Below are 24,472 nucleotides of genomic sequence, written 5' to 3' on the forward strand. Positions count from 1 at the left end.
ATCTGTATGATGTGAGAGTGTGACATTTCCGGTGTGAAAACAGACTTGGGGTTACTTGTGTTTTAGGCTTTCCCCTTGGCGGCCAGGTAGGTGCACCCACACATGTGAGGTACCGTTTTCATCGGGACACCTGTGGGAACGCGTGACGGTAGGCCATGTGTTGTTGGGGGCGTGTTTCGATGGGTGAGCCGAGCGAAATCTGCGGAAATTGCATATTTTTTCCCACATTTCGGACTTTGCGGGGGTGTCTGGGTAATAAATCCTGGGGCGATTTGGGCATATCATACCTCTGCGGATTCCCACGGGTGTCCTCTTTTTGGAAATGCATGGGGTTCCCTGTTTTCCTTGGTGGCTTGGACACCCGAGGCCCATATCTGTACGTTGTGCCGGTTGGCAGAATGTCTGAGATTTCCCTCTGAAAACAGACTTGGGGTTACTTGTGTTTTAGGCTTTCCCCTTGGCGGCCAGGTAGGTGCACCCACACATGTGAGGTACCGTTTTCATCGGGACACCTGTGGGAACGCGGGACAGTAGGCCATGTGTTGTTGGGTGCGTGTTTCGATGGGTGAGTCGAGCGAAATGTGAGGAAAATGCATATTTTTTCCCACATTTTGGACTTTGCGGGGGTGTCTGGGTAATAAATTCTGGGGCGATTTGGGCATATCATACCTCTGCGGATTCCCACGGGTGTCCTCTTTCTGGAAATGCATGGGGTTCCCTGTTTTCCTTGGTGGCTTGGACACCCGAGGCCCATATCTGTCTGATGTGAGAGTGTGACATTTACGGTGTGAAAACAGACTTGGGGTTACTTGTGTTTTAGGCTTTCCCCTTGGCGGCCAGGTAGGTGCACCCACACATGTGAGGTACCGTTTTCATTGGGACACCTGTGGGAAAGCGTGACAGTAGGCCATGTGTTGTTGGGGGCGTGTTTCGATGGGTGCGTCGAGCGAAATGTGCGGAAAAAGCGTTTTTTTCCCCACATTTCGGACTTTGCAGGGGTGTCTGGGTAATAAATTCTAGGGCAATTTGGGCATATCATACCTCTGCGGATTCCCACGGGTGTCCTCTTTTTGGAAATGCATGGGGTTCCCTGTTTTCCTCGGTGGCTTGGACACCACAGGCCCATATCTGTACGTTGTGCCGGTCTGCAGAATGTCTGAGATTTCCCTCTGAAAACAGACTTGGGGTTACTTGTGTTTTAGGCTTTCCCCTTGGCGGCCAGGTAGGTGCACCCACACATGTGAGGTACCGTTTTCATTGGGACACCTGTGGGAACACGTGACGGTAGGCCATGTGTTGTTGGGGGCGTGTTTCGATGGGTGAGCCGAGCGAAATGTGCGGAAATTGCGTATTTTTTCCCACATTTCGGACTTTGCGGGGGTGTCTGGGTAATAAAATCTGGGGCAATTTGGGCATACCATACCTTTGCGGATTCCCACGGGTGTCCTCTTTTCGGAAATGCATGGGGTTCCCTGTTTTCCTCGGTGGCTTGGACACCCGAGGCCTATATCTGTATGATGTGAGAGTGTGACATTTCCGGTGTGAAAACAGACTTGGGGTTACTTGTGTTTTAGGCTTTCCCCTTGGCGGCCAGGTAGGTGCACCCACACATGTGAGGTACCGTTTTCATCGGGACACCTGTGGGAACGCGTGACGGTAGGCCATGTGTTGTTGGGGGCGTGTTTCGATGGGTGCGTCGAGCGAAATGTGCGGAAAAAGTGTTTTTTTTCCCACATTTCGGACTTTGCAGGGGTGTCTGGGTAATAAATTCTGGGGAAATTTGGGCATATCATACCTCTGCGGATTCCCACGGGTGTCCTCTTTTTGGAAATGCATGGGGTTCCCTGTTTTCCTCGGTGGCTTGGACACCCGAGGCCCATATCTGTATGATGTGAGAGTGTGACATTTCCGGTGTGAAAACAGACTTGGGGTTACTTTTGTTTTAGGCTTTCCCCTTAGCGGCCAGGTAGGTGCACCCACACATGTGAGGTACCATTTTCATCGGGACACCTGTGGGAATGCGTGATGGTAGGCCATGTGTTGTTGGGGGCGTGTTTCGATGGGTGAGCCGAGCGAAATGTGCGGAAATTGCGTATTTTTTCCCACATTTCGGACTTTGCGGGGGAGTATGGGTAATAAAATCTGGGGCAATTTGGGCATATCATACCTTTGCGGATTCCCACGGGTGTCCTCTTTTCGGAAATGCATGGGGTTCCCTGTTTTCCTCGGTGGCTTGGACACCCGAGGCCCATATCTGTATGATGTGAGAGTGTGACATTTCCGGTGTGAAAACAGACTTTGGGTTACTTGTGTTTTAGGCTTTCCCCTTGGCGTCCAGGTAGGTGCACCCACACATGTGAGGTACCGTTTTTATTGGGACACCTGTGGGAACGTGTGACGGTAGGCCATGTGTTGTTGGGGGCGTGTTTCAATGGGTGTGTTGAGCGAAATGTGCGGAAAAAGCGTTTTTTTCCCCACATTTCGGACTTTGCAGGGGTGTCTGGGTAAAAAATCTGGGGCGATGTGCGCAAATCATACCTCTGCGGATTCCCACGGATGTCCTCTTTTCGGAAATGCATGGGGTTCCCTGATTTCTTCGGTGGCTTGGACACCCGAGGCCCATATCTGTACGTTGTGCCGGTCGGCAGAATGTCTGAGATTTCCTTCTGAAAACAGACTTGGGGTTACTTGTGTTTTAGGCTTTCCCCTTGCCGGCCAGGTAGGTGCACCCACACATGTGGGGTACCGTTTTCATCGGGACACCTGTGGGAACGCGGGACGGTAGGCCATGTGTTGTGTTTGTGTGGTTTTCATAACGTTTTGACCCATTTGCTGGAGCCCTTTGTCTCACAACCCTTTCTTTTCCCAAATGTGACCTAGATTTAGTCGCTGCTTTAGCCACCATACACTTTTGTAACCTGCACAAGTCACCTACCCTTGAAAAGGTCTGCCTGTGCTCTTTTAAAAAATGTATGGCTGCCGTTCCTCACCACATTGGTTTTCCCAATTTACACATGCTAAGTGCGTCTGGTCAGGCCGTGAGCGTAAAACTCCTGTGTACCATGGCTCAGTGTTTGACTTGTGGTATTGCTTGTTTTGTACAAACACTACAAAAATGGTGTGCTCTCCTAACTGCAAGAGTCGGGGGAATGTAGTGGAGCATTGCTTTTCTCAAAATTCATAGAAGCCATTGCCGTACCAAGCCAACCATGTGCAACACATACCTTTTATTTCAGTCATTTTCCCGCTTTTCCCCCATTCGATGGCAGTTTCCCCTACCTAGTTGTTGCCTGACCTATGTAAATCACCCCTTCCTAAACTTGGAATTTTGTCTACTTTTCAGAAATATATGCCTTTCTGTCCTCCAATTTGGCTTTCCTGCCCTTTTCTTCCATTCCGTCCATGCATGTCCAATTGGCAAAAATGGCAAAAATCGCCTACCTCTCACAAAACGGTTGATAACCCCATCAAAATAATTTTTTTCCATTTCCACTCCCATTTCCTGAAAGCCAACACATTGGGGAACTCAGCACAGCAAACCATTTGTTCCTAGCTCTTACAAGGAAAAAACCACAGGCTTCTTTGTGCATCATTTTATTGGCATTTTTTGAAAAAACACAAAATTTTCGCACATTTTCCTTATTTTCTCTCACCCCCCTAGAGCAACCTGGGATTCCTGGGTGGCGTTACGATCGACTACATGTGGGGAAAAAAGGAGCCAAATTTTACCGAGATATCTCATGTAACGAAAAAGTTACAAGCCATTGAATGGCCACATACCAAAATCACCAAAAAAGGCTCTGGCAATGGGGAGAAATACCCATGGCACTTAAAGGGTTAAAGATGCTCCTAAATTTGGTCAAGACAGTGATGCCACTGTTTTACAATTTATTGAAAAATATGTGACTTGTGAAATTCCATTGCAAGCAACAAATAGTGATCTTCATGCACACATTTTACAATTTCAAAGACACAAATGTGGAAAATATTGTCGTCGCAAATACAAAAACAAAGGGAAATACTACACCAAATGCTGATTTGGTTTCCCTAGACCAGTTACAGAAACAGGTCAAGTGAACGACCTCATGTCTTCAGTTAGACATAGGGCCTCATTCCGAGTGCGGCGCTAACCAATGGCGCTATTAACGCCTTGGTTGACGCCGTACCCGGAACGGCAGCGCCTTGGTGGATGGCGGAATCACCGCCCCATTCCAAGGTTGGCGGGGCGGTAATTCCCCATTCACCAAGGCTCTTCCCCATTCCCAAATGAGCCCCCATAGGGCTCAATGGGAATGGGGAAGATGCAAATAACGGTGACCGTTCATTACGGTCACCGTTATTGGCTTGGAGGCCCCTTTGCGCCCTCGACTTTAACACCTGCTCAAAGCAGGCGTTAGGGCGAGGGCGCAGAGGGAACTCGGAGTATGGCGGTAAGGGAATACCGCCACCGGTCTCGTTACCGGTGGCCGCTATCCCTTACCGCCATACTCGGAATGAGGCCCATAGTGTTAAAGGTAAGTCATCTAAAAATACATATTACAAAAAAAGAAAAGAAGAAGAAAAATATATCAATGATTACAATGCAATCATTGCCCACTTATGGAATGCAAACATAGATGTGCAGTACATTGCAGACAATTCTACTGCAGTTTCACAATATGTCACAGCATACTTAACCAAAGCAGAAAAGACAGAGCTCCAAGACCTCTGGAATGACCTGTCATCAGATAAAACAGTGTCTCAGAAATTATACAGCTTGGGCATAAAAATGCTCTCCCATAGAGAATGTGGATCATATGAAGCAGCTGATCGTTTAACTGGTACTGCATTGTATGGTAAATCTGAAAATACTGAAATACTTTGGAAACCATGTGTCTATACCACATAGCCCAAAACTACACATACAAAAATAATATAAAATCTGATGAAAAAAAAGGTAAATACAGAGTGACAAACTGTGAAGGCAGCCTAGTTAAACTCACTAAACCAAATTTAATGAATCATATAAAATTGTCATTGAAGACTGCTCAACATAAAGAAGTACATTATATGTCCCTGCTACAACTATTTAAACCATGGACAAAAGAAGAAGAAATACTAGATAACTATGACTCATATGAAGATGATTTCAAAGCAAATGAAAGCACTATAACAGGTGTAAACTTTACACAGTACAAAACAATGTTGCACAATGAACAGCAACACGAAGAAGAACTCTAGGCCCAACTAGATAGAGAAACTTCTGACAGTAGTCAACCTTCTGTAACAGGAAACCAAGAACCACTGGGAGAACCACTAATAATAAATGAGGCAGAATTGGCTATGACAGAAGTAGAAAACACCATGTGTCACTATGAAGAAGATACAGAAGACTTAATTGTACTACAATCAAAATTGAACAAATAGCAACGTACCATTTTTCAAGAGGTAACAAAAGAAAGTGCACATGGTGTACAACATGAAAATAAAGAATGTACCTGCCAAAATTACAAACCTATACTACTATACATTAGTGGTGAAGCTGGTTCAGGCAAAACATTCTTAATCAAAATCATCAGCAAGTTCCTTCAACAATTGACAAACAACAAACTGTTAGCGGTTGTAATAACTGCCCCACAGGTTTAGCTGCCTACAACATAGGCAGTGTCACTTTACACCGATTACTACTCCTTTCTGTAGAACATCAAAACAAATTAGAATATTACAAACTTTCTACAGAAGCTGCAATGGAACTACGCAGAGTATTAAAACAAATGAAAATGCTACTAATAGATGAAGTGAGCATGGTCTCCAACCTAATGTTGGCTTTGATTCATCTTAGATTACAAGAAGTACTTAAAACAAACTACAAAGGACTCTTTGGAGGAAAACACATAATTGTTTTTGGAGATCTTCTTCAATTGACACCAGTGAAAGGTGAACCTATTTTTAAAACCTTAGGACACAAACTCCGCTGTAAAACTGTTGGCAGCATGGGAAATGTCAACCTTTGGCAACATATTCAATACAGAGAATTAACAGAAAACATGCACCAATCTGCAGACCTTACTTACACCAACATTTTAAAAAGTATTAGAGTTGGTGTACTACCTCAAGAAGCACAAGCAACATTAAAAACCCGGCACATCCATGCACTTTATGGACATAACTCATGTGCTACTGATGTCATTGAACTATTAGCACACAAAAATTCAATTGTATGTCCTTGATGCCAACTCTTGCAAGCTGTTCCAAATTCAATGAAACAATGTTCAAAAAAGAAATGCAACCAATAATTGAAATTTGCTCCACAGACAAACTGGACGTACATGGTATGACACTATCCATGTGTCAACAAGCCAAAACAAGACTAAATACCTTAGAAAATTCTATCTCCAACAAAGCTGGTTTGGAGAAAATATAAAAATTATCTTTAAACTGTAGAGTAACGCTTAAACGGAACCTTGACGTGGAGAAAGGACTAGTTAATGGAGCACTGGGTACAGTTGTTGGATTTCAAACATACCCACGTGACAACAACATTCAGTTTGGCAATATTCTCTTTGACAAACTTTCAGAAGTAAAAAGGGTAGGGCACTCAACAGCTCGATTCCTTCTTTTCAAAGACATGTATGTATCCAAAGAACAATTTTCTCTAACTCTAGCATACGCAGTTACTATTCACAAATCACAAGGTCGTACCCTAGATAAAGCATTAATAGATATTGAGAACACAGTCTTTAAAGAAAGCAAGAGCTATGTAGCACTATCATACTTACATACACTTGACGGTCTATTTCTAATCAACTTTGATGCAAGTAAAGTAAACGCTGATATTCCTTGCATTTTAGAATACAATAGACTACAATCACTATACACCCCCATCAAAAAACATATCCTGTTCCACAAAAAGCAAAACGTTGTAAAAGAAAACTACTTCAAACAGAAATGCAACAGGATCTCACTGCAAATCCTCTAAAGAGAGTAAAAGAAGCTAATACTTTTTCAATGACTAAAACCAAAGAAGAATCTATTACTCAAAGTAACTTAGGTACTTCTTCAAAGAAGCAACACACACTCCGAAAAAATGACATGGACACAGAACTATTTGGTCCATTCAAATTTTCAAATATGACTGCTGCAAAATGCTATGCAAATGTAGCAATCAATATTCTATTTCAATTGCCACCAATTGTTGACAACATTTACTTTCACAGTACCGACCAATTGTGTTTGCAAATGTTAGTCCTTCATAGAAATGCAACCAACAATCCACACAACACATTTAGGGGCTGATTCATGGAACAAATTTGCGCCGAAAACTTGGCGCACACTGGCGCATGTGTGAAAAAGCAGGCACACGCACACGCGTGCGATTCATGGAAGTGCCTGCGCGTGTTTACTGCGGGATGCATGCCAAATCCTTGCGTGGTGCACATGGGCGCACACATCATTCCAACATCCTGAACGCTGTGCGCAAGGTGCACAGCGATAGCGCACAACGGTCGGCGCACACACCAAAAAGGGGGCAGGACACGGGGCTTAACAGTTGGAATGGGGCACAACGCATGAAAAAGAAGGCGTAACTGGGGAAGTACTGCTGGGAAATACATGGCACGCCCACACGCACGCGAACAACATGTATTCATGGAATCGAATACGGGAAAACTGCGCACGCAAAAAGACGCGCACAGGCATCAACACTTCCGCCACACGAAGGCAGGCGGAAGTGTCCCTGCGCACAGTATAAAAGTGCACGCAACAACAAACACCTATATAAAGCTATGATGAATGCCCCATTTGTCACAGCACTGATCGTGGGACACCGCAGGAGGAGGAGAATAGCCAGGCCCCGCATTTTTTTGCCCCGGACCAGCCTTTTTGCGATGCCTGATGACCAGGTCTGGGGCAGGTATATGTTTCCACCTCATATCATCCTAGACCTGGTCAGGGAGTGGGAAGATTACCTTACATCCCCCATCCTGTGCTCCCAAGCATTGAGCCCCTTGGAGAAGGAGCTCAATGTCCTGCATTTTTTGGCCACTGGTTCATTTCAGCGGACAACTGCCATAATGGGGGGGTCTCAAAGGTCACGCAGTCACGCTGCCTACACCAGGTGTTGGCAATCATGACTGTGTGCCCCTCAGTCCGCAGGCACATATACATGCCTAGAACACCCGCAGAAAGGCAGGCCATGGTTCAGGACTTCTACAGGGTGGCACACTTCCCCAATGTGCTCGGTGCCATAGATTTCACCCATGTGGCACTACGTCCACTTAGGGACACTGAGCACATCTATCGAAACTGCAAGCATTGGCATTCCATCAACATTCAGGTTGTATGTGATGCAAAGGGAATCATCACCTCTGTCTATGCAAACTACCCTGGATCAACCCATGACAGTTTCATATACACGGGCCCTGGAAGCTGGGAAGCATGACGACACATGGCTCCTAGGTGACTACAAATGCCTGTGCACATGCATGCATGTCACACACAGACAAATACACAAACCCAACTAATCACAACCATTACGACCTCCCCAGGGGCAGTGCCTACACTCTGAGCAACCACATGATGACGCCAATCCGGAACCCCACCACACCACCCCAGGTAAGATACAACGCTGCCCATATTGCAACCAGGGCCATAGTGGAGTGCACATTCGGAGTGCTCAAGTCACGCTTCCGCTCCTTTGACCACTCTGGCAGACAGCTACTATATGCACCCCCAGTAGTGTGTAGGATCATTGTGGCAGCATGTGTCCTGCACAATGTTGCAACACAGCAGGGCATACCGGTGGACATGGTGGTGCCCCACATCCCCAACCACAGGCACAGGTGCTGCCCATGCGAGGGGAAAGGGCAAGTGGTGAGGCAGCCCGGACCCTGCTTGTGGCCACATTTTTCACCTAAACTCCCACCCCTGAAGAGTGCACACAGGCCTGGCACATACCAGGTGACAATCGATGATGACAAAGAGACAGTCAACTGTCACAACCTTACCACCCTGAGGATGTTGCCATGGGAATGCTACATTGTGTGCATACCTAGCTACCTAAACATAACCAATCCTGTGTGACCAAAAGGAACACATGCAAGGTGTGCATCACCCCCGCCTGCAAAACAGGCCATGACAATCCCTCTTATGTCACCCAAACCCTCCCAAACCACATCACCCTTGTCTGCCACACCATGACATGGCATGCAACAGCAAAAGGCCAACACATGACCAATAATATACAAAGTGACACGTGATGAATGGAAAGTGGCCCAAGACAATGATGCCTGACATGGAATCAGATGAAATGACTGACAACAACCTCCCACACATACCAAGTCATAAACAAATGCTGTACACCAGTGGTAGATTCAACACAGCACTGAATGCCTGTTCACATGCACATTGGGCAAGTCAAAATCCCCACTCCCAAACCCGTGTGTTGTGTGTGTCTCCTGCTACACACTGCTCAGCACTTAGCACAGTGAGCAGCCATTGCATTGGGGATACACCTTGAGCATCACATCAAAAGGACAAAATAACAAATGTTCCCATTGACGCATGTCCAGGATCTCCAAATCGTAATTGATCATGTGCTGCAGGGACACAGCGTGCCCGAGAAGGCAATATGTGTGCACCTGTGGGCATGGAAGGGTGGTTGTACGTGTGGTGGAGCATAGTGCAACTGTGTGTGTCAGTAGGGACATGCACTCAATATATGCATGTCAAATCAAGTGACCCTCAGTGTCCTATACACATCACATGTGAACATTGGCCATGTGTACACCCCAGCATGTCAAACCACAAAAATCCCCTGACACCTGAAAAGTAAATACAACACAGGAACAGCCATTGACCAGCATTACACATCATGTACATAGTACCCCACAATGACATTGTCAGAGAGTGCCCAAACACTGTAGCCCAGGCTTACTGTCCAACAACAAAAGGCCCTCCCTTATTTACACAGCACCGTGACTTTCTGAACAACAGTGTCTGGGGTATGTAGCCTTCTCCCTTTTAGTCTACCTGGCTACAGGATCCCCCTACCCTTTGATCTTCATGTGTCTCACCTTGCATCTCAGAGCCCCCCTTGACTGGTAAAAATACCAAATAACAGAGAACTACAAGGAGCCAAACCCCGAAACCAGGGAAAAAGCCTCTCGGCACAAAAAAACCCTGGAAGAGTCTCCAGTAGATTACTCGAAGTGGAAAAAAAAGTCCTGGCACATGTACAAGCAGAATGATCATACTACCAAGGTAGCACAGTTCAACAATGGTTCAACATGAAGGGTACCTTTTTCTGGAAACAACATACAATGAGGATGCAACAGCTGATGGGTAGTGTCACAGCTTCGGTCTCCAGGCGCAGGAGTGGCCCGAACCAACCACCCCCTCCGTGGTCTGGGTGCCTGCAAGGTAAAACTTACACAGGCCTCTGAGACCGCAGCAGGGAAGCAGGGTCAGGGATCTGTTGGTTGGACAGGCATTGGTATTCAGGATAACCGGAAAGAGGGGCAGGAGAGGGGAGTTGGATTTGCGAGGGAAAGTAGGCAAAATACAAAATACAACTATTGACAATAACACATACTCAATCAGAGAAACCATGTTCTACATGCACATAGTACGAAATGAGTTAAATGCAAGACAAAGAGAGACTTATCTCTGGGGTGAGTGCTGGCCTCCTGCCTGCGCACTCTCAGGTCCGGTAACAGGATCAGTTCAATGCTGCAAAGAGAGCGTGAGTTACTAATCTGTGTGTGTTTCCAACACACACACAACAACATTCCTGCCCCAAAGTAAGTGACTTCTCCACAAACAAACACCCTTGTCTGCTTTTATGTACGTATACGTTAGCTTGCCCCTGTAATGGTTCATACACTGTCAATGCAGTAAGGCAGGCACACGTGGGGGCGCAGTAATGGAAGACCAATGCGTCAAGAATCACACATGATAGAATGGTCCCTGGGTGACCTGCTAGACGCGTATAGCGAGGTGCGACTTCAGTACAAGTCGTGTTCTGGCAGCCGTGGATTACAATAGGTAGTGCAAGTGTCAATTTGCACATGCAAATGATATGCACTGCACACAAGTCTGTGCCTTGCTGGGTGTCCCTGTGCGCTGTATATGTTTCTGGCTCGGAACGCTACTACGCTAATAAGTCAGCTTCTATGGAGCAGGGGGGACTCGAGGATATGTGCAACGGCCCATGCGTGTGCCCCTGACAACTAGTAAAGCTACATGGCATTTGTCCCTCAACGCATTTTAGCTGTACTGTGCGCTTCTACAACAATATCTGGCCAAGCTCCCCATCAGTGGCGCTACTTAGCATGCATGTGCAAGTGGCCTGGTGGAAGTTTGGCTGCGGTGTGGCCCCCTTGTGCAGCTCACCTTGCTTGGAGCTCCTGGAAACACGTCTGCTTCCGTTGGACATCTGAGCACAAGCCCTGTGCTACTGCTTGCGCACACATGCGCATCTCTGCAGCACCGAACGTAGCCAGGTTTCTGTAGTGCTTCGCCCTGTGTCTGCTGGCAAAGGTGGTCTGGAGGCTCATTGTCCTGCAGAAAGGGCATAAAACATATAAATACCGCTTGAAAGTTCCCTGTGTGTGTAGCTTCATGCTGGATGTCACTGGGCCATGTTAGAGACCTACATCAGAACTCCTCCCACCATCAGTGTGACTTTGACAGGCAAAGGGTGCAGGCTACTGTCTAAAGCATGAAGTGCATCAAGCACATATACAGGAAAGAAAATAACATACATCACAATCTAGATTAATTAATGGACACATCAATCATGAACCCACCCAAATTGATCACAGACATGCCGTGGATAGAACCCCCACAATCCCCAATAGGGGTGTTAACACAAGTAGTACAGCACAAGACAGGCCACAGATATGACAGTCCAAAGCCCTTGTGTAAATGTTTGTTACACCGAACCATCCTTGCAAGCCCATGGATAAGGGAAGCAGCAGTGGCCTATGTGAGTCAGGACCCCAAGCTGCAAACACATACATGAGACAAGCTTGAAGGGCCCCGCTGGAACAGACAGTGGATGCTTTCAAAAGCCACAAAGAAGCACACCATCACATGAATGTACAATAGACAAGCAATTTTAAACTATATTAACTAATTAAACTAACCATAAAAAAACCTACGTTACCTAATTAAACTAACAATCAAAAAACATATTAACTAACTAAACTAAGAAGAAAAAGCAAAAATGCCCACAAATGACCCGGGGGGAGGCACCCAGGAGGGGGGAGGTACAGAGTGCACCTCAACACCCACATGCAGTGATGTTGAGATAAAAAAACAATTCTCCAAGGGCTCAATGCCTGCACAGCACAACCTGTGTGGGAGATATCTCGTCGTCCGAATCACCCTCTGGCTGAAAAGGTTGACGTGGCACAGTACCCTGACCATGCCCAGGCGCAGCTTGCCCCTCGTCGGCAGCAAGTCTGCGGGATTGGTGAGCCTGTTTCTGTGTGGCGATGACACGTGGGTCAGCATGTAGAACCTTGCATGATACGCGTGCTTCCTTTGCAAGATAGCACGTGTTCCTGCAAGGCCTGGCTGGATAACTGGTATACCTCCTGGCAAGCAGTTAGTTCAGCCGAGATGGTACTCTCTAGCTGCTCCAACCTCTCCTCTGATCACTTCCTCTGGGACATCAAGAGCACACCCAGAGCAGATCTGAGGGAATCATACTCAACCCTCATGGAATCCATGTGTGCCTGTGCGTGAGCAGCAATTGCCTGATGCAAAGACACCATTTCAGCCCGGCGTGTCCTGTCTGAGGCCACCATGCCCAGCCTGAGTGAGCGGGCCATGGACTTGAAGTGGGAGAATGGAACAACAGGCTCCTGCCAATCCCCTCTCGCCCTTGGCCTAGAGGATCACGGCCTAGACACCCGCCACGAGATGAGTTTGCCCATCTACCAGACAACCAAATACCTTGGTACAGGAACCTACGGATGTGCCCACACACCTGCCCTACTTGCCCAGCAGCTCGCCCTACCCAGGCCGACACCTGCAACATGGATCAAATCGACTAAAACCAACACATCGTTAGAGATGCCATGACGTCCTAGCCAACGGTCACACCTGGACGACCATGCACCCTGGACACTCACACACCAACCTACACGAAGAATATACTCAGCGCTATGACGTAGGTGACGGACACATCCACGGACGTGCATCTTTATTATTTTTCACATAGGCTTTTAAGATGCAGGAACGCAAGACGCACGATGAACTTATCTAAATGGCTTGCTTACGCTTCACATAAACCCTATAACCTAAAGCGCCTGTGCACTCAACGACTCCATTTATGCACCTGATTCAAGTAGGCCGCAAGCAAGAGCTTCCATGAACATTAAAATAAACAAGAGTCCGGTTGCTGATCCTGCAGAATTAGCCCGGCGAAAGGCAGACAGTCAAGCCACAATGTTGCAATCTCGCACGCCGCACACCAACGTCAAGGTCGCACCTGCAGATTAAACAAGGCACACAGTGGGAAAAACAATATTAATTGTGCAGAATTCGGCCTCAAACACGGTCCCGCCTCACGTGGCCAAGCCACACCTGAACGGACGCCAAGGCTAGGAGAATGGAGGCGCCTGGATCTCTCGTTACGAGACACAAGCAGATACAAATAAAAGACTCAATGGACATCTGCGACAGTGGGAGTAGTCGGCCTTCCAGCCTATGAATAAGTCCTCGCATTGTCTGCACGTACCCATAGTGAAACATTGTTGCAAATGACAGGTGCACCGCGAGCTGGGAACGGCGATGGTCCCAGGCTGGGAGGTTCGCGAATGCACCAATCAGAACATGGGGCTCTTATCACTGACACCATTAACATTGACCAATCCTCAGGGGTCTTCATGTAACAATTCTCATGTATCTAATTGTAGGGACAACCCAGGTATACCACCTGACTGACCCTCAGCCACTAACACCCTTCTCTATATGTATGCTTTACTAACCTTACCACTCAAGTAACCAATCCAGAGTGGAGATAGGTTTTTTGCTAACTTTTCGAGGTGACGCAAGTAGCGCGTCATACCAAGGTAAAAAGGGCCTGCGAGCCCCACGATTGTGTGTGTGTCAGGACGGACGCGTACGCTCCTTGACCCATCCCTGCCGTTTGTATAATAAACAGCAGAACCACCTTGCTTCTTGTGTGCGTCTCATACTCATTTTTGTGATACACGGGAGGAGTTGGGGCCTCCCTGCCCGGAGGTCCGCGGACGGCCCAGCCGACCCCGGCAGAATTTCCCCCCGACAAGTTGGAGGCACTGCTGAGATCTGTTTAAGGTCTGCTTTTATTTTATTTTTCCGAGTGCTCCCGCTGTGAGGAGGCCCGGCGGCGCGGCCCCCTCTGCCGCTGCCCCCTTCTGAGGACTACAGGACCATCGCGGAACTGCGAGAAGACTGGACGGCGCAATCCGGATATTGGCCTTCGGGAGCCGGTTGAGAAGTATCCCGCCCGCGGTTGGCGAGTGTCCAGACGTGGTCCAGACGAGGGGAGGTGGCGAGCCGCTTGGAGGGGTGCACGCAGTCGAGCGGCCGCGCATCGAGAGAACTTGGTGAGTATGCCACACCCAAAAAGCAATGTGAAATTGTGAGGGAGGGGGGAGGAATTAAATAAGGGAGGTGGGAGGTGTTGCACAGGTGCGCGGCGAAGGGTTGACAATTTAGTGTTGGCTATGAAATGAATGGTAGCCGAACGAGTGCGAGAGCAGTCGGCTACGTTACGCGAGAGAGGGGGGCGGAGCACGAAAACATCACGTGCGGCCGCTCGTAGACACTGATTGGCCTGGGTCGCGACTACGTGTACGGGTGTGTGTGTGTGCGCTTTCCTACGATTTGGTAATTATTGATCAATGAGTAGATGAGGATCCCTATTGATCGAGCAAGAAACTGGATAGGTAGATGATGTTTCCCTGTAGGCGGTAGCTAGTTGGTTGCCCAATACGGAAGATAATTGGCTGGTTAAGCCCTCCTGTCGAGGGGCGTATCACACGCGAGGCGACGCAGCGTGCGCAGTCCGATTATATATTGTTGATTACCTTGTTCCAGGCATGACAGGAAGACAGCTGTGGGGTTAACGGGGGGTAGAGTGTAAGTGTATTAAGACCTAACTACTAGTGTGAAGAGATCGGTGACGTCACCAGTAGGGCTTTCATAGGATATCCCGAACACAAGGCATCTCTCTTTCGGAGGGTGGTGGGGAAGAGAGTTGTGGTAAGGGAGTGGAAACGGAGATAAACGGTAACGAGTTGATCGGGGAAAAGGCGAAACGGGGGACGTGGCTGCGCACGGAGAAGGCCGGCCACGGCCAGGGTAGAAGAGGGAGGAGGAGCAAATGAAAATAGGACGACTGTATAAGAACGTCACGAGGGGTACGCAGCCGTAGGGGGCTACGTGCGCCTCAGCCGCAGGGGGCCACAAGGGTGTTCTGTAAAGGAAGACAAGGAAGAACAGAATATGGAGATGTAAATACTATATTTTAATAATTTTCCTTAGCGGATTATCGCAAGTCCCCAAACTCACGGGGCCAGGTAAAGGTAAAAAGTTGTGTGTAACAGCTACCAAACAGGGGAAGGATAGCAAGTGGAGCGCTGCTATGTCACACGGAGCAGGATCGGGAGGATGGGGGAACACCCTCTCTACCCCACTACAGCACATATGCAAAACACATATGCATCCATATACCCAACATTCACTATTAAACCATCTGCATAATACATACAAGGGGAAGAAATTGACAAACCATGTGGAGATGTTTAACTTATGGCGGATGTTCCAGGGGTCCCGACCAGGACCAAATGGAATGTTCACTATGGGGGAAACACCGGAAGAAAAAGAGATTAAGGAGGAAGGAGAGAGTGGGGAGAAGGAGAGTGAAGGCCCAAAGAACACGGGGAACGGACAAGAGGGAGGAGAAAAGAATAACAACCCAAAAGAAAATGAACTAAAAAAGGAACAGGGCGACGATATAACCCTAGCAAAGGTAGTGAAAACAGAGGAAGGGGGGTTGTACCCTTTAAGAGAACTAGGAGAAATAGGAAGAGAACAACTAAGGGCGGCTGAGGGGTACTCGAACCCGGCATACAGCCCGCCACCATATGCAGTGACAAGTGCCAACAAGGGAGGGGAGAGGACTAGTACTACGGGATCAGCATATAGGAAGATACCAGAGGGGTAGGGGAGGACTGGAGAAGAGCAAGCTGAGGAAATAGGACATGACGAGTGGGTAGCTGCACAGATACTATTAAAATTATGAGGTACATTAACAGGAGAAGAGAGGAAGGTAGTGAGGAAGATGGACGAGGATAATGCCAGGGAGAGCGAAATAAGGGGAGAAGAGCTGGTAAGAGGAAAGGAAGAAGCTTTGGAGGAACGGCTAGCAGAGCAAAGGGACGAACAGAATGAACTAATAAAACAGCTTGAGAGGGAGGAAAGAGAGAGAGCGAGGGAAAGGAAAGAAGGTAAGAACGAGTTAGAAAGAATAAGGGAACGAAATGAGGAGCAAAGGAGAGAAGCAGAAAGGGTAAAAGCTGCAGCAGAAAGGGTATCAAGAGCAGTACTACGAGAGAGGAAAAAGGAAGAAGAAGAGAAAGAAAAAGAAATGGCAATGTGGAAGAAGAGATTACTATGAGAAACGACCAGGAAATACGAAGAAGGGAGGGTGATAGAGAGTATGTTAGAAAGGGAGAAGGTGAGAAGGGAAAGGAAGGAAGATGATGAAAGGGTATTGGGAAAGATGAGTAGTGAAGTAATGGAGGAATTAAAAAGAAGGAAAAGGGAGGAAATTGGGAGAGAGATGGAGGAGAGAAATGGAGAAGAAAGAGGAGATAGGAGAGGAGAGATTGAAGAAAGGAGGTATGTATATAGAGATAAAGAAGTAGCAACAACATCAGCACAAGGGGGAGCGGGTAGTAAAGGAGGAAGGGGAGAGACAGACCTAATAGACTTAAAAACAGTAACTATCAAGGGGAGAAAGACAGAGTGGGGGCAGCCACATACAGATGACTTTTGTAGTGAGGAAGAAGAAGGAATGGAGAAGGAAGGAAGAAACAGTGACAGGGAAAGCCTAGATAAACTGTACACCACTCGGACCAATATAGACTCACCATGGATATGTATGAGAAAGGATGAACTGGAGAAAACTGAGGAGGAAGAGCGAGGAATAGCGAACAGACAGATACATGACGCCACACCCTCACCATCCTACCCTCAGACAACCACCCCACGCTCACTACGTACAACTAAACTTGCGCCTTTCACAAACGAAATGACACCTTATGTAGGTAGGCTTAGAGACCTCCCTAGACGTAGGCAAGAAGGACAAATACACACGCCCACATTAGCTACAGGAGATGATGAAAGAAGGGGAAAGGAAAGAGGAGACGGAGCAACGAGCAGGGGAATTACGGACAGAATAGAAGACATAAGAGAGAGGGAAGAAGAGGACGGGTGTGGGGACTCAATTTTATGGAACCCAAGGGATATAACGAGACACAACTTAATGCCACTTCTGGAGAGGGGAGGGGTGAGACCACAATATGTCCCTTGGAAGCATGTAGACAAAGAAAATATAAAGTGCAGGCTCCCATCATTAAGTGGAGGTGCAGGTAAATGGATATATGAAATGGAAAAACATACCGCAGGACAGAAACTGGCAGTGGGGGATGTAAAGGGCCTTCTAATATCAATATTAGGGGATGCAGCGGATGACATTTGGAAAAGAGCGGGATTCACTGGGGTAACAATAACCAACACATCACACGATGGGGCACCATTCGCAAACTGCAGACATGCATTATGGCAGGCACTAAGGGTACAGTACCCAGACACATCAGACATAGGAGCAATTACCTCACGCAAGATGCGTGAGAACGAAGATCCTGTTGATTATATCCAGGAAATTCAAGAGAAGTGGCGCATGGAAACTAGAGAACAATGGGACAAAACACCAGCAATATTTTATCATATACTAGTACAAGGGCTCCCAGAAGGAGTTCAGAAACAACTGAAGAAAGTGGTGGGAATGGAAGCAAAAGCATGGCCAGAAATACAACTGACAATAGTACATCATTGTAGGACATGGCAAGGTAAAATGAAACAAAAGGAAGAGGACAGGAAAGCGGAAGAGGCTAAACTTGTACAGAAAAAACTTACTAAATACACAATGGAAGGGGCACTAATAACTACACTCACAACAATGACCCAAAGCCCCACACAAGTAGTGGCTGTACAAGACCAATCCCAAATACAACCCTCCCAGACTATAACACAACAGACGCCGCCACTCCAACCATACACGACCAACTTGGGAGGAGGATACTCAACGCAAGGAGCTGGGTATTATAACTATAACAGGGGAAGAGGAGGAATAATGAGAGGAAGGGGATACGGATATAACACACAACAACAGGTGGGAGGACTTAGAAATTACTACCCCACCGGTCAACCAGTATACCAGGACAACTCAGGTAGCTTTCCATGGCAAAGTAGGGAACCACCAGTGTGTTGGATTTGTGGTTTGATAGGGCACATGTCACGCACGTGTAGAGTAAGACCAGGGACACCATTGTGGAACGAGCAGGGACAACTAAGGCCCACACAGGAACAGCAGGGGATACAGCAACAGCAGACGTTGCAACAGGGAAATGACCAGCAACAACTAGCAACACAACAACAGCTACAGGAATTTTCACTGCCACAACAACAGGTAGCGACAACACAACAACCCCAAGCACAACAAACACAACTGGGTAGGGTGACAGTACTAGGACACAACCCTTACACAGGAAACGGCCAATCGTTGTACCCTCAATAGGACAGCCCACAGACGGCCTTGGTGTGTCCCATCCTGTCAGTAACCCCTAATAGTGCGGAGGAACCATGCATAGAGGTAACGATAGGTGACAAAAAGTTATCATTCCTTGTTGATACCGGGGCGACCCGGTCTTGCATAAGGGAAGGTAAGTTTAAGATGTCAGGCGAAGCCATGAACACCCAAGGATTCTCTGGGGCTAGGGGGTTGGTTCCCTTTACTGATAACGTCCCCTTATCAATAGGGGATTGCGACATGTCAGTCCCACTTTTATATTCTAGGGCCTCACCAGTAAATATACTGGGAAGAGACATCATGAACAGGTTGAATATGACGATCTCCTTTACGGAAAACGGCATAATTTTCTCTACTCCAGGGATCAACATGTTCACAGCACGACACATAATGCAAGCATACTGCGGACAGACAGCGATTAGGGCTGAGCCAGTTGATGGTGAACTATTTCAGTACGGGACAGACATGGCAGAAAGATCTGGAGGAGGCCAGCGGCCTATTTGTTCAGACCAGAAACTCCAGCCAATGAACCAGAAGGAAAGGTGATTTCAGTGAACATAGAGAGCATCATAGCAACAGCTGATTACATTGCAGTGCATGCCCAAGACAGCGAAGGAAGAGCATGGAGAGCAGTAATAGCACTAGCAGAGGGATGTAGGCTAACCCAGGTGTCAGACGAGGAGCTCTTCTCAGAAGAAAAGGAGGAAGGTGAAATGGTGTTTATGATGAGTGTGGAGATATGGCTAAGAGTGGCGTATAAACAAGTGGCACAAAAAATTGCAATGGCACTTGAGGCACCGGCATCCACCCCAGTTCCCTTCTTTGAGGAGGATATGACAAAGGTACCCACATCGCTATGGACTACTAGCGCCTATGACGTAGGATGTATAAAAAGTATAGGGGGTGTAAGGATAAAATTGAAAAAAGGTGCAATACTCCCCAGAGTAAAACAGTACCCACTATCAAAAGAGGCAGATGAGGGCATATATGAAACCATAACGGCCCTCATAAATAATGGCATACAGGTCCCATCAGAATCACCATGTAACACAGCTGTATACCCAGTGCGCAAGGCTAGAGGGGGGTCTTGGCGCTTCATACAGGACCTCAGGCCCTTGAACAACATAGTGGAAGCAGAGTACACCATAGCAGCAAACCCGGCCACAATATTGTGTGGCATTCCAGCAGAGGCATCACGATTTACAGTGATCGACCTTAAAAATGCTTTTTTCTCAATACCATTGCACCCAGACTCACAAGATTTGACAAGCTTCACATACAGAAACACAAAGTGGAAACACACTAGATTGCCACAAGGATACTGCGAGTCACCCTCAATATTCAACAGAGTAATACAGATGGATTTGGGTAACATTGAAGTAGGAAGCACAGTGTTGCAGTATGTAGACGACATAATAATTTGCAGCACAAACGAAAATAGATGCAGAGAGGACTCATTAAAGATGCTGACAATATTGGCTGAAAAAGGTTACAAGGTAGACATGGAAAAGTTACAGTACTGTCAGGAACAGGTATTGTACATTGGTCAGCTCATATCCCAACATGGAAGAAAGATTGCCCCACAAAGAGCACAGGCCATTTCAAAAACGCCATTGCTGCAAACAGTGAGGGAACTACAGCAGTTTCTAGGCCTGTGTAACTACTGTAGAGCATGGGTATTTGATTATAGCTCATACATAGGACCCCTGCTTGAGGGGTTAAAAGAAGCTAACAAAGGGGAGAAACAGTTGGGGTGGACAATGGAAATGAAAGAGGCTTTTGATGAACTGAAAGATGCGATATCAACTGCTCCAGTATTGGCCACCCCAGATTATGAGCGACAATTTTTCATATTTTCACATTGCGACTCAGCAGTAATGAAAGCAGTTTTGGCTCAAAAAACAAGCATGGGCTACAAACCAGTAGCGTTTTACAGCGGCCACTTAGATCCTGTAATGTTGGGTCATTTCCCTTGCGAACAAGGCCTCGCCGCAGCTGCTTTTGCGGTAGAAAAGGCGTCAACAATAACCATGGGGTGCCCAACCACACTATTCGTGGAACATGCACTATTTGCAATATTAAATAAACCCAAGTCCACCCTAACCACGCAAAGGGCATCAGGTTATGAGATAATATTATCCAGAGCTGAACTATCAATTGTTAGATGTAGCACAGTCAACCCTGCAAGGTTTTTAGCAGAAGTAATTGAGGAAGGAGATTATGCACACGATTGTACGCAAACCACTGAAATGTACTCATGTGCTAGAAAAGTTGAAGAAAACGCACTAGAGGGAGGTGAGCTCCTGTTCATTGATGGGTCATCAACAATTGACCAAAAGGATGGGATAAGGAGGACTGGGGCAGCGGTGGTGAAAATGATGGAGGTACCGGTGTGTGTGGCCATGAAATGTGTGCAATTACCACAGCATTACTCTGCTCAAGCGGCAGAGCTGATTGCTCTGATCTTGGCGTTGAAGGAAAGCTTTAATAAACGAGTGACCATATATTCTGACAGCGCATATGTTACGTCCACTGTCCACTCAGGGCTGTCAAAATGGAGAAGAAGAGGGTTTAGAAGAGCTGACGGCACTCCAGTGCAACATGCTCTATTACTGGCTGAACTAATTGAAGTAATAAACAACCCCCAGGAATTAGCCTTGGTCAAATGTACCGCACATACCAATGGAGAAGATCATGTGTCAAGAGGGAATGCAGCGGCAGACGCACATGCGAAGTATGCTGCGTACTTTGGTGAGATATGGAACCCCCCAGAGTCAGAGAGAGGGAGAGGGAGGGGAATGGCTAAGGAGATGTTGATAAGAGAAGGGTACACCCATCTCCCCGCCACACAGATAATGGAGCTACAAGCGGCTGCACCAATGGCAGAAAAAGAAATATGGGTAAAAAGAGGATGCACAATGTCACCAACTGACGCACTATGGCGCCAGGGTAACACTGGAAAAATTGTAATACCACTGGCACTATTGAATACCGCCCTGAACCAACTACACCACCCAGCCCATACAGGCAAGGAAGTAATTGCAGCACGAATTAGGGAAGACTGGTTTTGCCCCGAGTTAAATTCCCATGTGTCAAATTTCATAAGTAACTGTCTCACATGTCAACAGTTTACGGCCGGTCACACTCTGAAGGTGATAAAAGGTACTATACCCCGGCCAGAGGGACCCTTTCGACATCTCCATATTGACTATGTTGATATGATCAACGTATGTCAAGGAAACAGGTATATGATTGTAGTAGTATGCCCATTTTCGAGGTGGATTGAAGCAGGGCCATGCTCCCACCCAGATGCATTCAGAGCAGCTAAATTCCTAGTAAGGGAGGTCTTCCCCAGGTGGGGAGTGTGCGAGGTACTGCGGTCAGACAATGGCCCGCATTTCGCAAACGAAATGTTCCAGCACATCACGTCCTTATTGAGCATCAAGCATAAATTTGCATGTGCATACCACCCCCAGGCCAACGGTATATGTGAACGCCTGAATGGCCTACTAAAGGAGGCAATTGCAAAAATACAACAAACAACGAAAAGGAGTTGGTTATATTGCCTTCCGTTAGCCCTATTCGAACTAAGAAATAGACCAGGCTCCGACCACCACCTCACCCCACACGAGGTGGTTACCGGACGCCAGATGCGCCTTCCTCTGACCCCAACATCAAGAGCATTCACTGATCAAGATAGTACCACCACTGTTTTTGGTGATGAAATGTACCAATATGTGTCTTCTTTGATTACTAGTGTAGTGTTTGTGTCTCAACAGCTCGAGCGCACACGGGGCGGGTCTAACAGCGATCAACAAGAAGACGCGGATAAAGAACTGGAAATGGAAAGACTGTGTAAAATTGCTAAAGGTGACCATGTGCTACTCCGCAATTTCAATAGGAAGTGGAACAGTCCACGTTTTACTGGCCCCCATCTGGTAGAGGAGACATCAACGAGAGCAGTAAAGCTACAGGACAAACGTGCCTGGAATCACCTACATGACGTAAAGATCTACAAACTCCTGACCCGCCCCAGCACCACCGACAGGGCCATCGGAAGAACAACAACAGCGTCACCAACGGAGGAAGAGACTTCTGCCATTTCTGACGGCTTAAGTGTCCCCATACCCTGTCAACCCCCAGATCCCCCAGAGACAATTATTGGACCCACCCACCCCATAGTCACACGATCAAAGAGTAAAGAGACTTCTGCCAGCTAAGACCCAAACCCTCTGCCCCTCTGCCCCTCTGCCCATTGACCCCCTACCCCCTGTAGTAACAACAGAACTGAAGGACATTGTTTTGCACATATACACCTGTAAACACGTGAATGTTCTCTCTTTCTTTTCTCTCGCACATGCAGGTACTGCGTATTATTGTACTGTTAAGAAAGTAAGTTAACTAACAAATTCACTGCCCAGGAGTAGATGGTACCCTCAGACGATAACTACCCAGAAGAATTGTCACACCAATTTGTATATGAAGTAAGAAGGCCAACGTACCTGAACAAAAGTAGGGTACGTGTCTACTACACAGCATTCCTCTTGGCCATAGAATATTCAATGCCCCACCTCCACCCATACTTGCCCGCCCTAAGAGATAGATCACTTAGAGTGGCATGGGAACAGCTCTTCGCCTGGGCACTGAATGACTATCTGATAGGGAGGGCTTGAAAATAAACAATCACTAACACTAATAACAAGCATATTGAGAATTTTCAGGCGGGCAACTTTAACGTCGCAAGAATAAGCTGCCGGACTGCAGCAAGGTAAGAGCAAAATGCCGGTGAAATTAGCTTGTGTAATAAAATTGATAGGGATTTTGATGATCACCGGGTTCTTGGCTGCCTCTGTATGGCAGTACAGCTATGCTATGAATATTGTTGCTGTACCCAAACCTAACATACCCCCGCCCCCAGCTGCAACAGGTGTTACGTCAGGTGGTATTAGTATAATCCCACACAAAGATAATAGAGTTAAACGCAGCACATACTCAGATAATAAAGGTATTGACAACTACATACAAGATTCAGCACACATCTCAAACAACATGTGGTATCAACACATGACCAAAATAGGCAAGCAGACAACAGAAGACAGCTGCTACGTTTGCTCATTAATTCCATATGCCATGAGCGCTTCTCGAACATTTGTTGCCACAGAAATAGATGAAAAAACAGCACGATGCATAATATACCTGGCACTGTTCCAAACGAAAGGAAGATTTCAAGAGACAGTGGTGCAACTGGTGTGGAAAACACGAGACACATATCCATATGAAAACAACTTCCTCAAGACTTATTTAAGTTACCACAAGAAAAGTCTACATACCGAAGCCTTCAGATACATGACGAGTGGACCTGAAAAAGGAGAAACAAAGAAGGTAACACTACAGTACCTACCATGTGATTGGTATGCCACTGAAGTTGCTGGTAAAACAGGATGTTGGGAGAGGCCACTGGTGACGATAACAGGGAAGGTGTACTTGGACAACAAATGGGAGATAGGAGTGGTTGGCAGCAACATGATAACAAAAGAAACTATTTCAACTATCGATGGGCACAACCACAGATGTTGGACGACTTGGATCAAGTACGTACCCATGCTCACGTGGATAGAGAAG

Source organism: Ambystoma mexicanum, chromosome 10 (assembly GCF_040938575.1).
Source record: "Ambystoma mexicanum isolate Mex_15411 chromosome 10, UKY_AmexF1_1, whole genome shotgun sequence".
NCBI lineage: Eukaryota > Metazoa > Chordata > Amphibia > Caudata > Ambystomatidae > Ambystoma > Ambystoma mexicanum.